Consider the following 14,685-nt stretch of genomic DNA (forward strand, 5'->3'; position numbering starts at 1 on the left):
GGTTGCCCGTTAAGGTAGGTGACCCCTTAAGGTAAGATAGGTTGCCAGTTAAGGTAGGTGGTCCGTCAAGGTAAGGTAGGTGGCCCGTTAAGGTAGGTGGCCCATTAAGGTAGGTGGCCCGTTAAGGTAAGGTGGATGGCCCGTTAAGGTAAGGGAGGTGGCCCGTTAAGGTAGGTGGCCCGTTAAGGTAGGTGACCCATTAAGGTAAGGTAGGTGGCCCATTAAGGTAAGTGTCAGGTTAAGGTAGGTGGCCCGTTAAGGTAATGTAGTTGGCCCGGTAAGGTAGGTGGCCCGTTAAGGTAAGTGGCCCGTTAAGGTAGGTGGCCCTATAAGTTAAGTTAGGTGGCCCATTAAGGTGAGGTAGGTGGCCCATTAAGGTGAGGTGGTAGCCCGTTATGGTAAGGTAGGTGGCCCGTTAAGGTAAGGTGGATGGCCCGTTAAGGTAAGGGAGGTGGCTCGTTAAGGTAGGTGGCCCATTAAGGTAAGGTAGGTGGCCCATTAAGGTAAGGTAGGTGGCCCATTAAGGTAAGTGTCAGGTTAAGGTAGGTGGCCCGTTAAGGTAATGTAGCTGGCCCGGTAAGGTAGGTGGCCCGTTAAGGTAAGTGGCCCGTTAAGGTAGGTGGCCCTATAAGGTAAGTTAGGTGGCCCATTAAGGTGAGGTAGGTGGCCCATTAAGGTGAGGTAGGTAGCCCGTTATGGTAAGGTAGGTGGCCTGGTAAGGTAGGTTTCCCGTTATGGTAAGGTAGGTGGCCCCATTAAGGTAAGATAGGTGGCCCATTAAGGTAGGTGGCCCGTTAAGGTAAGTGGCCCGTTAAGGTAAGTGGCCAGTAAAGGTAAGGCAGGTGGCCCGCTAAGGTAGGTGGCCCGTTAAGTATGTGGCCCATTAAGGTAGGTGGCACATCATGGTAAGGTAGGTGGCCCGTTAAGGTAGGTGGCCCATTAAGGTAGGTGGCACATTAAGGTAAGGTAGGTGGCCCGTAAAGGTAAGGTAGGTGGCCCATTAAGGTAGGTGGCCCGTTAAGGTAGGTGGCCCGTTAAGGTAAGGTAGGTGGCCCGTTAAGGTAGGTGGCCCAGTAAGGTAAGTGGCCCGGTAAGGTAAGTGGCCCATTAAGGTAAGTGGCCCGTTGAGGTAAGATAGGTTGCCCGTTAAGGTAGGTTGCCCGTTAAGGTAAGATAGGTTGCCAGTTAAGGTAGGTGGTCCGTCAAGGTAAGGTAGGTGGCCCGTTAAGGTAGGTGGCCCATTACGGTAGTTGGCCCGTTAAGGTAAGGTGGATGGCCCTTTAAGGTAAGGTAGGTGGCCCGTTAAGGTAGGTGGCCCGTTAAGGTAAGTGGCTCGTTAAGGTAAGGTAGGTGGCCCGCAATGTAGGTGGCCTGTTAAGGCAAGGTAGGTGGTCCGTTAAGGTAGGTGGCCCTTTAAGGTAAGTTAGGTGGACCATTAAGGTGAGGTAGGTGGCCCGTTATGGTAAGGTAGGTGGCCTGGTAAGGTAGGTTTCCCGTTATGGTAAGGTAGGTGGCCCCATTACGGTAAGATAGGTGGCCCATTAAGGTACGTGGCCCGTTAAGGTAGGTTGCCCGTTAAGGTAGGTGGACCGTTAAGGTAGGTGGCCCGTTAAGGTAAGGTAGGTGGGTGGTCCGTTAGGCTAAGGTAGGTGGGTGGCCCGTTAAGGTAAGGACGGTGGGTGGCCCGTTAAGGTAAGGTCGGTGGCCCGGTAAGGTAGGTGGCCCTGTAATGTAGGTGGCCCTTTAAGGTAAGATAGGTGGGCCGTTAAGGTAAGGTAGGTGGCCCGTTAAGGTAGGTGGTCCGGTAAGGTAGGTGGCCCGTTAAGGTAAGTGACCCATTAAGGTAAGTGGCCAGTGAAGGTAATGTAGGTGGCCCGTTAAGGTAGGTGGCCCTTTATGGTAGGTGGCCCGTTAAGGTAAGGTAGGTGGCCCGTTAAGGTAAGGTTGGTGGCCCGTTAAGGTAGGTGGCCCAGTTAGGTATCGTAGGTGGCCCATCATGGTAAGGTAGGTGGCCCATTAAGGTAAGGTAGGTGGCCCGTTAAGGTAAGGTAGGTGGGTGGCCCGTTAACATAAGGTAGTTGGGTGGCCCGTTAAGGTAAGGTAGGTGGGTGTCCCCTTAAGGTAGGTGGGTGGAACTGTAAGATAAGGTAGGTGGGTGGCCCGTTAAGGTAAGGTAGGTGAGTGGCCCGTTAAGGTAAGGTAGGTGGTTGGCCAGTTAAGGTAAGGTAGATGGGTGGCCCGTTAAGGTAAGGTAGGTTTTGTGGTCCATTAAGGTAAGGTAGGTGGGTGTCCTGTTACGGTAAGGTAGCAGCTGGCCCGTTGAGGTAAGGTAGATGGGTGGCCCTTTAAGGTAATGTAGGTGGGTGGCCCGTTGAGGTAAGGTAGGTGGGTGGCCCGTTAAGGTGAGGTAGGTGTGTGGCCCGTTAAGGTAAGGTAAGTGGGTGGCCCATTAAGGTAAGATAGGATGCGCCGTTAAAGTGAGGTAGGTGGACCGTTAAGGTAAGGTCGGTGGCCCGGTAAGGTAGGTGGCCCCGTAAGGTAGGTGGCCCGGAAATGTAGGTGGCCCGTTAAGGTAAGGTAGGTTGCCCGTTAAGGTAAGGTAGGTGGCCCTTTAAGGTCGGTGGCCCGTTAAGGTAGATGATCCGGTAAGGTATTTGGACCGTTAAGGTAAGTGGCCCGTTAAGGTAAGTGGCTAGTAAAAGTAAGGTAGGTGGCCCGTTAAGGTAGGTGGCCCGTTACGGTAGGTGGCCAATTAAGGTAGGTGGACCATCATGGTAAGGTAGGTGTTCCATTAAGGTAGGTGGCCCATTAAGGTAGGTGGAACATTAAGGTAAGGTAGGTGGCCCGTTGAGGTGAGGTAGGTGGCCCGTTAAGTTAGGTGGAACGTTAAGGTAAGGTAGGTGGTCCGTTAAGGTAAGGTAGGTGGCTGGCCCGTTTGGTTAAGGTAGGTGGGTGGCCCGTTAAGGTAAGGTAGGTGGGTGTCCCCTTAAGGCCGGTGGGTGGCCCGTTATGGTCACATATGTGGCCCGTTAAGGTAAGGTAGGTGGGTAGCCCTTTAACGTAAGGTAGGTGGGTGGCCCCTTACGGTAGGTTGGTGGGCCGTTAGGGTAAGGTAGGTGAGTGACCCGTTAAGGTAAGGTAGGTGGGTGGCCCGTTAAGGAACGGTAGGTGGGTGGCCCGTTAAGGTAAGGTAGGTATTGTTGCCCGTTAAGGTAAGGTAGCTGGGTGGCCCGTTAAGGTAAGGTAGTAGGTGGCCCATTGAGGTAAGGTAGGTGGGTGGCCCATTATGGTAAGGTAGGTGGTAGCCCGTTAAGGAAGGTAGGTTGGTGGTCCGTTAAGCTAAGGTAGGTGGGTGGCCCGTTAAGGTAAGGACGGTGGGTGGCCCGTTAAGGTAAGGTCGGTGGCCCGGTAAGGTAGGTGGCCCCCGTAATGTAGGTGGCCCGTTAAGGTAAGGTAGGTGGGCCATTAAGGTAAGGTAGGTGACCCGTTAAGGTAGGTGGCCCGGTAAGGTAGGTGGCCCGTTAAGGTAAGTCACCCGTTAAGGAAAGTGGCCAGTGAAGGTAATGTAGGTGGCCCATTAAGGTATCTGGCCCGTTAGGGTAGGTGGCCCGTTAAGGTAAGGTAGGTGGCCCGTTATGGTAAGGTTGGTGGCCTGTTAAGGTAAGGTAGGTGGCCCGTAAAGGTATGGTAGGTGGCCCGTTATGGTAAGGTAGGTGGCCCGTTAAGGTAAGGTACGTGGCCCGTTAAGGTAAGGTAGGTGGGTGGCTTGTTAAGGTAAGGTAAGAGGGTGCCCGTTAAGGTAAGGTAGGTGGGTGTGTCCTTAAGGTAGGTGGGTGGCACGTTAAGGTAAGGTAGGTGGGTGGCCCGTTAAGGTAAGGTAGGTGAGTGGCCCGTTAAGGTAAGGTAGGTGAGTGGCCAGTTAAGGTAAGGTAGATGGGTGGCCCGTTAAGGTAAGGTAGGTGGCCCGTTAAGGTAGGTGGCCCGATAAGGTAGGTGGTCCGGTAAGGTAGGTGGCCCGTTAAGGTAAGTGGCCCGTTAAGGTAAGTGGCCAGTAAAGGTAAGGTAGGTGGCCCATTAAGGTAGATGGCCCGTTAACGTAGGTGACCCATTAAGGTAGGTGGCCCATCATGGTAAGATAAGTGGCCCGTTAAGGTAGGTGGCCCATTAAGGTAGGTGGCACATTAAGGTAAGGTAGGTGGCCCGTAAAGGTAACGTAGGTGGCCCATTAACATAGGTGGCCCGTTAACGTAGGCGGCCCGTTATCGTAAGGTATGTGGCCCGTTAAAGTAGGTGGCCTGGTAAGGTAAGTGGCCCGGTAAGGTAAGTGGCCCATTAAGGTAAGTGGCCCGTTAAGGTAAGGTAGGTTGCCCGTTAAGGTAGGTGGTCCGTGAAGGTAAGATATGTTGCCAGTTAAGGTAGGTGGCCCGTCAAGGTAGGGTAGGTGGCCCGTTAAGGTAGGTGGCCCATTAAGGTATTTGTCCTGTTAAGGCAAGGTGGATGGCCCGTTAAGGTAAGGTAGGTGGCCCGTTAAGGTAGGTAGCCCATTAAGGTAAGGTAGGTGGCCTGTTAAGGTAAGTTAGGTGGCCTGTTAAGGTAAGGTAGGTGAGTGGCCCGTTAAGGTAAGGTAGGTGGTTGGCCAGTTAAGGTAAGGTAGATGGGTGGCCTGTTAAGGTAGGTGGAACGTTAAGGTAAGGTAGGTGGCCCGTTAAGGTAAGGTAGGTGGCCCGTTAAGGTAGGTGGCCCGTTAAGGTAAGGTAGGTGGTCCGTTAAGGAAAGGTAGGTGGCCCATTAAGGTAAGGTAGGTGGCCCGTTAAGGTAAGGTAGGTGGGTGGCCCGTTAACATAAGGTAGTTGGGTGGCCCGTTAAGGTAAGGTAGGTGGGTGTCCCCTTAAGTTAGGTGGGTGGAACTGTAAGGTAAGGTAGGTGGGTGGCCCGTTAAGGTAAGGTAGGTGAGTGGCCCGTTATGGTAAGGTAGGTGGTTGGCCAGTTAAGGTAAGGTAGATGGGTGTCCCGTTACGGTAAGGTAGCAGCTGTCCCGTTGAGGTAAGGTAGGTGGGTGGCCCTTTAAGGTAATGTAGGTGGGTGGCCCGTTGAGGTAAGGTAGGTGGGTGGCCCGTTAAGGTAAGGTAGGTGTGTGGCCCGTTAAGGTAAGGTAAGTGGGTGGCCCATTAAGGTAAGATAGGATGCGCCGTTAAAGTGAGGTAGGTGGACCGTTAAGGTAAGGTCGGTGGCCCGGTAAGGTAGGCGGCCCCGTAAGGTAGGTGGCCCGGAAATGTAGGTGGCCCGTTAAGGTAAGGTAGGTTGCCCGTTAAGGTAAGGTAGGTGGCCCTTTAAGGTCGGTGGCCCGTTAAGGTAGATGGTCCGGTAAGGTATTTGGCCCGTTAAGGTAAGTGGCCCGTTAAGGTAAGTGGCTAGTAAAAGTAAGGTAGGTGGCCCGTTAAGGTAGGTGGCCCGTTACGGTAGGTGGCCCATTAAGGTAGGTGGACCATCATGGTAAGGTAGGTGTTCCATTAAGGTAGGTGGCCCATTAAGGTAGGTGGAACATTAAGGTAAGGTAGGTGGCCCGTTAAGGTAAGGTAGGTGGCCCGTTAAGGTAGGTGGCCCGTTAAAGTAAGGTAGGTGGTCCGTTAAGGTAAGGTAGGTGGCTGGCCCGTTTGGGTAAGGTAGGTGGGTGGCCCTTTAAGGTAAGGTAGGTGGGTAGCCCTTTAACGTAAGGTAGGTGGGTGGCCCCTTACGGTAGGTTGGTGGGCCGTTAGGGTAAGGTACGTGAGTGACCCGTTAAGGTAAGGTAGGTGGGTGGCCCGTTAAGGTACGGTAGGTGGGTGGCCCGTTAAGTTAAGGTAGGTATTGTTGCCCGTTAAGGTAAGGTAGCTGGGTGGCGAGTTAAGGTAAGGTAGTAGGTGGCACATTGAGGTAAGGTAGGTGGGTGGCCCATTATGGTAAGGGAGGTGGTAGCCCGTTAAGGAAGGTAGGTTGGTGGTATGTTAAGCTAAGGTAGGTGGGTGGCCCGTTAAGGTAAGGACGGTGGGTGGCCCGTTAAGGTAAGGTCGGTGGCTCGGTAAGGTAGGTGGCCCCGTAATGTAGGTGGCCCGTTAAGGTAAGGTAGGTGGGCCATTAAGGTAAGGTAGGTGACCCGTTAAGGTAGGTGGCCCGATAAGGTAGGTGGCCCGTTAAGGTAAGTCACCCGTTAAGGAAAGTGGCCAGTGAAGGTAATGTAGGTGGCCCATTAAGGTATCTGGCCCGTTAGGGTAGGTGGCCCGTTAAGGTAAGGTAGGTGGCCCTGTTAAGGTAAGGTTGGTGGCCTGTTAAGGTACGGTAGGTGGCCCGTAAAGGTATGGTAGGTGGCCCGTTAAGGTAAGGTAGGTGGGTGGCTTGTTAAGGTAAGGTAAGAGGGTGCCCGTTAAGGTAAGGTAGGTGAGAGGCCCGTTAAGGTAAGGTAGGTGAGTGGCCAGTTAAGGTAAGGTAGATGGGTGGCCCGTTAAGGTAAGGTAGGTTTTGTGGCCCGTTAAGGTAAGGTAAGTGGATGGCCCATTGAGGTAAAATAGGTGGGTGGACCGTTAAGGTAAGGTAGGTGGGTGTCCGGTTAAGGTAAGGTAGGTGGCCCGTTAAGGTAGTTGGCCCGATAAGGTAGGTGGTCCGGTAAGGTAGGTGGCCCGTTAAGGTAAGTGGCCCGTTAAGGTAAGTGGCCAGTAAAGGTAAGGTAGGTGGCCCGTTAAGGTAGATGGCCTGTTAACGTAGGTGGCCCATTAAGGTAGGTGGCCCGTCATGGTAAGGTAAGTGGCCCGTTAAGGTAGGTGGCCCATTAAGGTAGGTGGCACATTAAGGTAAGGTAGGTGGCCCGTAAAGGTAAGGTAGGTGGCCCATTAACATAGGTGGCCCGTTAACGTAGGCGGCCCGTTATCGTAAGGTATGTGGCCCGTTAAAGTAGGTGGCCCGGTAAGGTAAGTGGCGCGGTAAGGTAAGTGGCCCATAAGGTAAGTGGCCCGTTAAGGTAAGGTAGGTTGCCCGTTCAGGTAGGTGGTCCGTTAAGGTAAGATATGTTGCCAGTTAAGGTAGGTGGCCCGTCAAGGTAAGGTAGGTGGCCCGTTAAGGTAGGTGGCCCATTAAGGTATTTGTCCTGTTAAGGCAAGGTGGATGGCCCGTTAAGGTAAGGTAGGTGGCCCGTTAAGGTAGGTAGCCCATTAAGGTAAGGTAGGTGGCCCATTAAGGTAAGGGGCAGGTTAAGGTAGGTGGCCCATTAATGTAATGTAGGTGGCCCGTTAAGGTAGATGGCCCATTAAGGTAGGTGGCCCGTTAAGGTAGGTGTACCGTTAAGGGAAGGTAGCTGGCCCGTTAAGGTAGGTGGCCCGTTAAGGTAGGTGGCCCATTAAGCTAAGGTAGGTGTCCCATTAAGGTAAGTGGCAGGTTAGGGTAGGTGGCCGGTTAAGGTAGGTGGCCCGTTAAGGTAAGGTAGGTGGCCCATTAAGTTAGCTGGCCCGTTAAGGTAGGTGGCCCATTAAGGTAGGTGGCCCATTAAGGTAGGTGGACCGTTAAGGTAGGTGGCCCATTAAGGTAATGTAGGTGGCCCATTAAGGTAAGAGGCAGGTTAATGTAGGTGGCCGGTTAAGGTAGGTGGCCCGTTTAGGTAAGGTACGTGGCCCATTATGTAAGTGGCCCGTTAAGGTAAGGTAGGTGTTCCGCAATGTCGGAGGCCCATTAAGGAAAGGTAGGTGGTCCGTTAAGTAAGTTGCCCATTAAGGTAGGTGGCCCGTTAAAGTAAGGTTGGTGGCCCGTTAAGGTGAGGTAGGTGGCCCATTAAGGTAGGTGGCCCGGTAAGGTAGGTGGCCCGTTAAGGTAAGTCACCCGTTAAGGAAAGTGGCCAGTGAAGGTAATGTAGGTGGCCCATTAAGGTATCTGGCCCGTTAGGGTAGGTGGCCCGTTAAGGTAAGGTAGGTGGCCCTGTTAAGGTAAGGTTGGTGGCCTGTTAAGGTACGGTAGGTGGCCCGTAAAGGTATGGTAGGTGGCCCGTTAAGGTAAGGTAGGTGGGTGGCTTGTTAAGGTAAGGTAAGAGGGTGCCCGTTAAGGTAAGGTAGGTGGGTGTGCCCTTAAGGTAGGTGGGTGGCACGTTAAGGTAAGGTAGGTGGGTGGCCCGTTAAGGTAAGGTAGGTGAGAAGCCCGTTAAGGTAAGGTAGGTGAGTGGCCAGTTAAGGTAAGGTAGATGGGTGGCCCGTTAAGGTAAGGTAGGTTTTGTGGCCCGTTAAGGTAAGGTAAGTGGATGGCCCATTGAGGTAAAATAGGTGGGTGGACCGTTAAGGTAAGGTAGGTGGGTGTCCGGTTAAGGTAAGGTAGGTGGCCCGTTAAGGTAATTGGCCCGATAAGGTAGGTGGTCCGGTAAGGTAGGTGGCCCGTTAAGGTAAGTGGCCCGTTAAGGTAAGTGGCCAGTAAAGGTAAGGTAGGTGGCCCGTTAAGGTAGATGGCCTGTTAACGTAGGTGGCCCATTAAGGTAGGTGGCCCGTCATGGTAAGGTAAGTGGCCCGTTAAGGTAGGTGGCCCATTAAGGTAGGTGGCACATTAAGGTAAGGTAGGTGGCCCGTAAAGGTAAGGTAGGTGGCCCATTAACATAGGTGGCCCGTTAACGTAGGCGGCCCGTTATCGTAAGGTATGTGGCCCGTTAAAGTAGGTGGCCCGGTAAGGTAAGTGGCCCGGTAAGGTAAGTGGCCCATAAGGTAAGTGGCCCGTTAAGGTAAGGTAGGTTGCCCGTTAAGGTAGGTGGTCCGTTAAGGTAAGATATGTTGCCAGTTAAGGTAGGTGGCCCGTCAAGGTAAGGTAGGTGGCCCGTTAAGGTAGGTGGCCCATTAAGGTATTTGTCCTGTTAAGGCAAGGTGGATGGCCCGTTAAGGTAAGGTAGGTGGCCCGTTAAGGTAGGTAGCCCATTAAGGTAAGGTAGGTGGCCCATTAAGGTAAGGGGCAGGTTAAGGTAGGTGGCCCATTAATGTAATGTAGGTGGCCCGTTAAGGTAGATGGCCCATTAAGGTAGGTGGCCCGTTAAGGTAGGTGTACCGTTAAGGTAAGGTAGCTGGCCCGTTAAGGTAGGTGGCCCGTAAAGGTAGGTGGCCCATTAAGCTAAGGTAGGTGTCCCATTAAGGTAAGTGGCAGGTTAGGGTAGGTGGCCGGTTAAGGTAGGTGGCCCGTTAAGGTAAGGTAGGTGGCCCATTAAGTTAGCTGGCCCGTTAAGGTAGGTGGCCCATTAAGGTAGGTGGCCCATTAAGGTAGGTGGCCCGTTAAGGTAGGTGGCCCATTAAGGTAATGTAGGTGGCCCATTAAGGTAAGAGGCAGGTTAATGTAGGTGGCCGGTTAAGGTAGGCGGCCCGTTTAGGTAAGGTACGTGGCCCATTAGGTAAGTGGCCCGTTAAGGTAAGGTAGGTGTTCCGCAATGTCGGAGGCCCATTAAGGAAAGGTAGGTGGTCCGTTAAGTAAGTTGCCCGTTAAGGTAGGTGGCCCGTTAAAGTAAGGTTGGTGGCCCGTTAAGGTGAGGTAGGTGGCCCATTAAGGTAAGGTAGGTGGCCCGGTAAGGTAGGTTGCCAGTTATGGTAAGGTAGGTGGCCCATTAAGATAAGGCAGGTGGCCCGTTAAGGTAGGTGGACCGTCAAGGTAGGTGGCCCGTTAAGGTAAGGTAGGTGGCCCGTTAAGGTAGGTGGCACGTTAAGGTAAGGTAGGTGGCCAATTAAGGCGAGGTAGGTGGCCTGTTAAGGTAATGTAGGCGGCCCGTTAAGGTAAATCGCCCGTTAAGGTAAGGTAGGTGGCCCGCAATGTAGGTGGCCTGTTAAGGTAGGTTGCCCGTTAAGGTAAGGCAAGTGGCCCGTTAAGGTGAGATAGGTGGCCTGTTAAGGTAAGGTAGGTGGCCCGTTAAGGTACGATAGGTGACCCGTTAAGGTAAGGGAGGTGGCGCGTTAATGTAGGTGGCCCGTTACGTTAGGTGGACCGTTAAGGTAGGTGTCCCGTTAAGGTAAGGTAGGTGGCCCATTAAGGTAAGTGGCCCGTTAAGGTAGGTGGCCCGTTAAGGTAAGTTAGGTGGTCCGTTAAGGTAAGATAGGTGGCTTGTTAAGGTCGTTGGCCCGTTAAGGTAGGTGGCCCATTTAGGTAGGTGGCCCGTTAAGGTAAGGTAGGTGGCCCGTTAAGGTAAGGTAGGTGGCCCGTTAAGGTAGGTGGCCCATTAAGATAAGGTAAGTGGCCCGTTAAGGTAGGTGGCCCATTAAGATAAGATAGGTGGCCCATTAAGGTAAGTGGCAGGTTAAGGTAGGTGGCCCGTTAAGGTAGGTGGCCCGTTACGGTAATGTAGGTGGCCCGTTAAGGTAAGGTAGGTTGCTCGTAAAGGTAGGTGGCCCATTAAGGTAGGTGCCCCTTTAAGGTAAGTGGACCGTTAAGGTAGGTGGCCCGGTAAGGTAGGTGGCCCGTTTTGGTAAGTGGCCCATTAAGGTAAGGTAGGTGGCCCGCAATGTAGGTGGCCCGTTAAGGTAAGACAGGTGACCCGTTAAGGTAGGTGACCCATTAAGGTAAGGTAGGTGGCCCATTATGGTAAGGTAGGTGGGTGGCCCGTTATGGTAAAGTAGTTGGTTGGCCCATTACGGTAAGGTAGGTGGCCTGTTAAGGTAAGGTAGGTGGCCCATTAAGGTAAGGAAGGTGGCCCGTTAAGGTAAGGTAGGTGGACTGGTAAGGTAGGTGGCCCATTAAGGTAATGTAGGTGGCCCATTAAGGTAGGTTGCCCCCTGGTAAGGTAGGTGGCCCATTAAGGTGAGGTAGCTGGCCTGTTAAGGTAAGGTAGGTGGCCCGTTAAGGTAAGTGGCCCGTTAAGGTAAGGTAGGTGGCCCGCAATGTAGGTGGCCCGTTAAGGTAGGTTGCCCGTTAAGGTAAGGTAGGTGGCTCGGTAAGGTCAGGTAGGTGGCCTGTTAAGGTAAGGTAGGTGGCCCGTTAAGGTAGGTGACCCGTTAAGGTAAGTCACCTGTTAAGGAAAGTGGCCAGTGAAGGTAATGTAGGTGGCCCATTAAGGTATCTGGCCCGTTAGGGTAGGTGGCCCGTTAAGGTATGGTAGGTGGCCCGTTAAGGTAAGGTTGGTGGCCTGTTAAGGTAAGGTAGGTGGCCCGTAAAGGTATGGTAGGTGGCCCGTTATGGTAAGGTAGGTGGCCCGTTAAGGTAAGGTACGTGGCCCGTTAAGGTAAGGTAGGTGGGTGGCTTGTTAAGGTAAGGTAAGAGGGTGCCCGTTAAGGTAAGGTAGGTGGGTGTGCCCTTAAGGTAGGTGGGTGGCACGTTAAGGTAAGGTAGGTGGGTGGCCCGTTAAGGTAAGGTAGGTGAGTGGCCCGTTAAGGTAAGGTAGGTGAGTGGCCAGTTAAGGTAAGGTAGATGGGTGGCCCGTTAAGGTAAGGTAGGTTTTGTGGCCCGTTAAGGTAAGGTAAGTGGATGGCCCATTGAGGTAAAATAGGTGGGTGGACCGTTAAGGTAAGGTAGGTGGGTGTCCGGTTAAGGTAAGGTAGGTGGCCCGTTAAGGTAGGTGGCCCGATAAGGTAGGTGGTCCGGTAAGGTAGGTGGCCCGTTAAGGTAAGTGGCCCGTTAAGGTAAGTGGCCAGTAAAGGTAAGGTAGGTGGCCTGTTAAGGTAGATGGCCCGTTAACGTAGGTGGCCCATTAAGGTAGGTGGCCCGTCATGGTAAGATAAGTGGCCCGTTAAGGTAGGTGGCCCATTAAGGTAGGTGGCACATTAAGGTAAGGTAGGTGGCCCGTAAAGGTAAGGTAGGTGGCCCATTAATATAGGTGGCCCGTTAACGTAGGCGGCCCGTTATCGTAAGGTATGTGGCCCGTTAAAGTAGGTGGCCCGGTAAGGTAAGTGGCCCGGTAAGGTAAGTGGCCCATTAAGGTAAGTGGCCCGTTAAGGTAAGGTAGGTTGCCCGTTAAGGTAGGTGGTCCGTTAAGGTAAGATATGTTGCCAGTTAAGGTAGGTGGCCCGTCAAGGTAAGGTAGGTGGCCCGTTAAGGTAGGTGGCCCATTAAGGTATTTGTCCTGTTAAGGCAAGGTGGATGGCTCGTTAAGGTAAGGTAGGTGGCCCGTTAAGGTAGGTAGCCCATTAAGGTAAGGTAGGTGGCCCATTAAGGTAAGGGGCAGGTTAAGGTAGGTGGCCCGTTAATGTAATGTAGGTGGCCCGTTAAGGTAGATGGCCCATTAAGGTAGGTGGCCCGTTAAGGTAGGTGTACCGTTAAGGGAAGGTAGCTGGCCCGTTAAGGTAGGTGGCCCGTTAAGGTAGGTGGCCCATTAAGCTAAGGTAGGTTTCCCATTAAGGTAAGTGGCAGGTTAAGGTAGGTGGCCGGTTAAGGTAGGTGGCCCGTTAAGGTAAGGTAGGTGGCCCATTAAGGAACTGGCCCGTTAAGGTAGGTGGCCCATTAAGGTAGGTGGCCCATTAAGGTAGGTGGCCCGTTAAGGTAGGTGGCCCATTAAGGTAATGTAGGTGGCCCATTAAGGTAAGAGGCAGGTTAATGTAGGTGGCCGGTTAAGGTAGGCGGCCCATTTAGGTAAGTTAGGTGGCCCATTAGGTAAGTGGCCCGTTAAGGTAAGGTAGGTGTTCCGCAATGTCGGTGGCCCATTAAGGAAAGGGAGGTGGTCCGTTAAGTAAGTTGCCCGTTAAGGTAGGTGGCCCGTTAAAGTAAGGTTGGTGGCCCGTTAAGGTAAGGTAGGTGGCCCATTAAGGTAGCTGGCCCGTTAAGGTAGGTGGCCCATTAAGGTAGGTGGCCCATTAAGGTAGGTGGCCCGTTAAGGTAGGTGGCCCATTAAGGTAATGTAGGTGGCCCATTAAGGTAAGAGGCAGGTTAATGTAGGTGGCCGGTTAAGGTAGGCGGCCCGTTTAGGTAAGGTACGTGGCCCATTAGGTAAGTGGCCCGTTAAGGTAAGGTAGGTGTTCCGCAATGTCGGTAGCCCATTAAGGAAAGGTAGGTGGTCCGTTAAGTAAGTTGCCCGTTAAGGTAGGTGGCCCGTTAAAGTAAGGTTGGTGGCCCGTTAAGGTGAGGTAGGTGGCCCATTAAGGTAAGGTAGGTGGCCCGGTAAGGTAGGTTGCCAGTTATGGTAAGGTAGGTGGCCCATTAAGATAAGGCAGGTGGCCCGTTAAGGTAGGTGGACCGTCAAGGTAGGTGGCCCGTTAAGGTAAGGTAGGTGGCCCGTTAAGGTAGGTGGCACGTTAAGGTAAGGTAGGTGGCCAATTAAGGCGAGGTAGGTGGCCTGTTAAGGTAATGTAGGCGGCCCGTTAAGGTAAATGGCCCGTTAAGGTAAGGTAGGTGGCCCGCAATGTAGGTGGCCTGTTAAGGTAGGTTGCCCGTTAAGGTAAGGTAAGTGGCCCGTTAAGGTGAGATAGGTGGCCTGTTAAGGTAAGGTAGGTGGCCCGTTAAGGTACGATAGGTGACCCGTTAAGGTAAGGGAGGTGGCGCGTTAATGTAGGTGGCCCGTTACGTTAGGTGGACCGTTAAGGTAGGTGTCCCATTAAGGTAATGTAGGTGGCCCATTAAGGTAAGTGGCCCGTTAAGGTAGGTGGCCCGTTAAGGTAAGTTAGGTGGTCCGTTAAGGTAAGATAGGTGGCTTGTTAAGGTCGTTGGCCCGTTAAGGTAGGTGGCCCATTTAGGTAGGTGGCCCGTTAAGGTAAGGTAGGTGGCCCGTTAAGGTAAGGTAGGTGGCCCGTTAAGGTAGGTGGCCCATTAAGATAAGGTAGGTGGCCCGTTAAGGTAGGTGGCCCATTAAGATAAGATAGGTGGCCCATTAAGGTAAGTGGCAGGTTAAGGTAGGTGGCCCGTTAAGGTAGGTGGCCCGTTACGGTAATGTAGGTGGCCCGTTAAGGTAAGGTAGGTTGCCCGTAAAGGTAGGTGGCCCATTAAGGTAGGTGCCCCTTTAAGGTAGGTGGACCGTTAAGGTAGGTGGCCCGGTAAGGTAGGTGGCCCGTTTTGGTAAGTGGCCCATTAAGGTAAGGTAGGTGGCCCGCAATGTAGGTGGCCCGTTAAGGTAAGACAGGTGACCCGTTAAGGTAGGTGACCCATTAAGGTAAGGTAGGTGGCCCATTATGGTAAGGTAGGTGGGTGGCCCGTTACGGTAAGGTAGGTGGGTGGCCCGTTAAGGTAAGGTAGTTGGTTGGCCCATTACGGTAAGGTAGGTGGCCTGTTAAGGTAAGGTAGGTGGCCCATTAAGGTAAGGAAGGTGGCCCGTTAAGGTAAGGTAGGTGGACTGGTAAGGTAGGTGGCCCATTAAGGTAATGTAGGTGGCCCATTAAGGTAGGTTGCCCCCTGGTAAGGTAGGTGGCCCATTAAGGTGAGGTAGCTGGCCTGTTAAGGTAAGGTAGGTGGCCCGTTAAGGTAAGTGGCCCGTTAAGGTAAGGTAGGTGGCCCGCAATGTAGGTGGCCCGTTAAGGTAGGTTGCCCGTTAAGGTAAGGTAGGTGGCTCGGTAAGGTCAGGTAGGTGGCCTGTTAAGGTAAGGTAGGTGGCCCGTTAAGGTAGGTGACCCGTTAAGGTAAGTCACCTGTTAAGGAAAGTGGCCAGTGAAGGTAATGTAGGTGGCCCATTAAGGTATCTGGCCCGTTAGGGTAGGTGGCCCGTTAAAGTAAGGTAGGTGGCCCGTTAAGGTAAGGTTGGTGGCCTGTTAAGGTAAGGTAGGTGGCCCGTAAAGGTATGGTAGGTGGCCCGTTATG

Source organism: Petromyzon marinus, chromosome 25, assembly GCF_048934315.1.
Source record: "Petromyzon marinus isolate PM22_M1 ecotype Great Lakes invasive population chromosome 25, UKy_Petmar_22M1.pri1.0, whole genome shotgun sequence".
Taxonomy (NCBI): domain Eukaryota; kingdom Metazoa; phylum Chordata; class Hyperoartia; order Petromyzontiformes; family Petromyzontidae; genus Petromyzon; species Petromyzon marinus.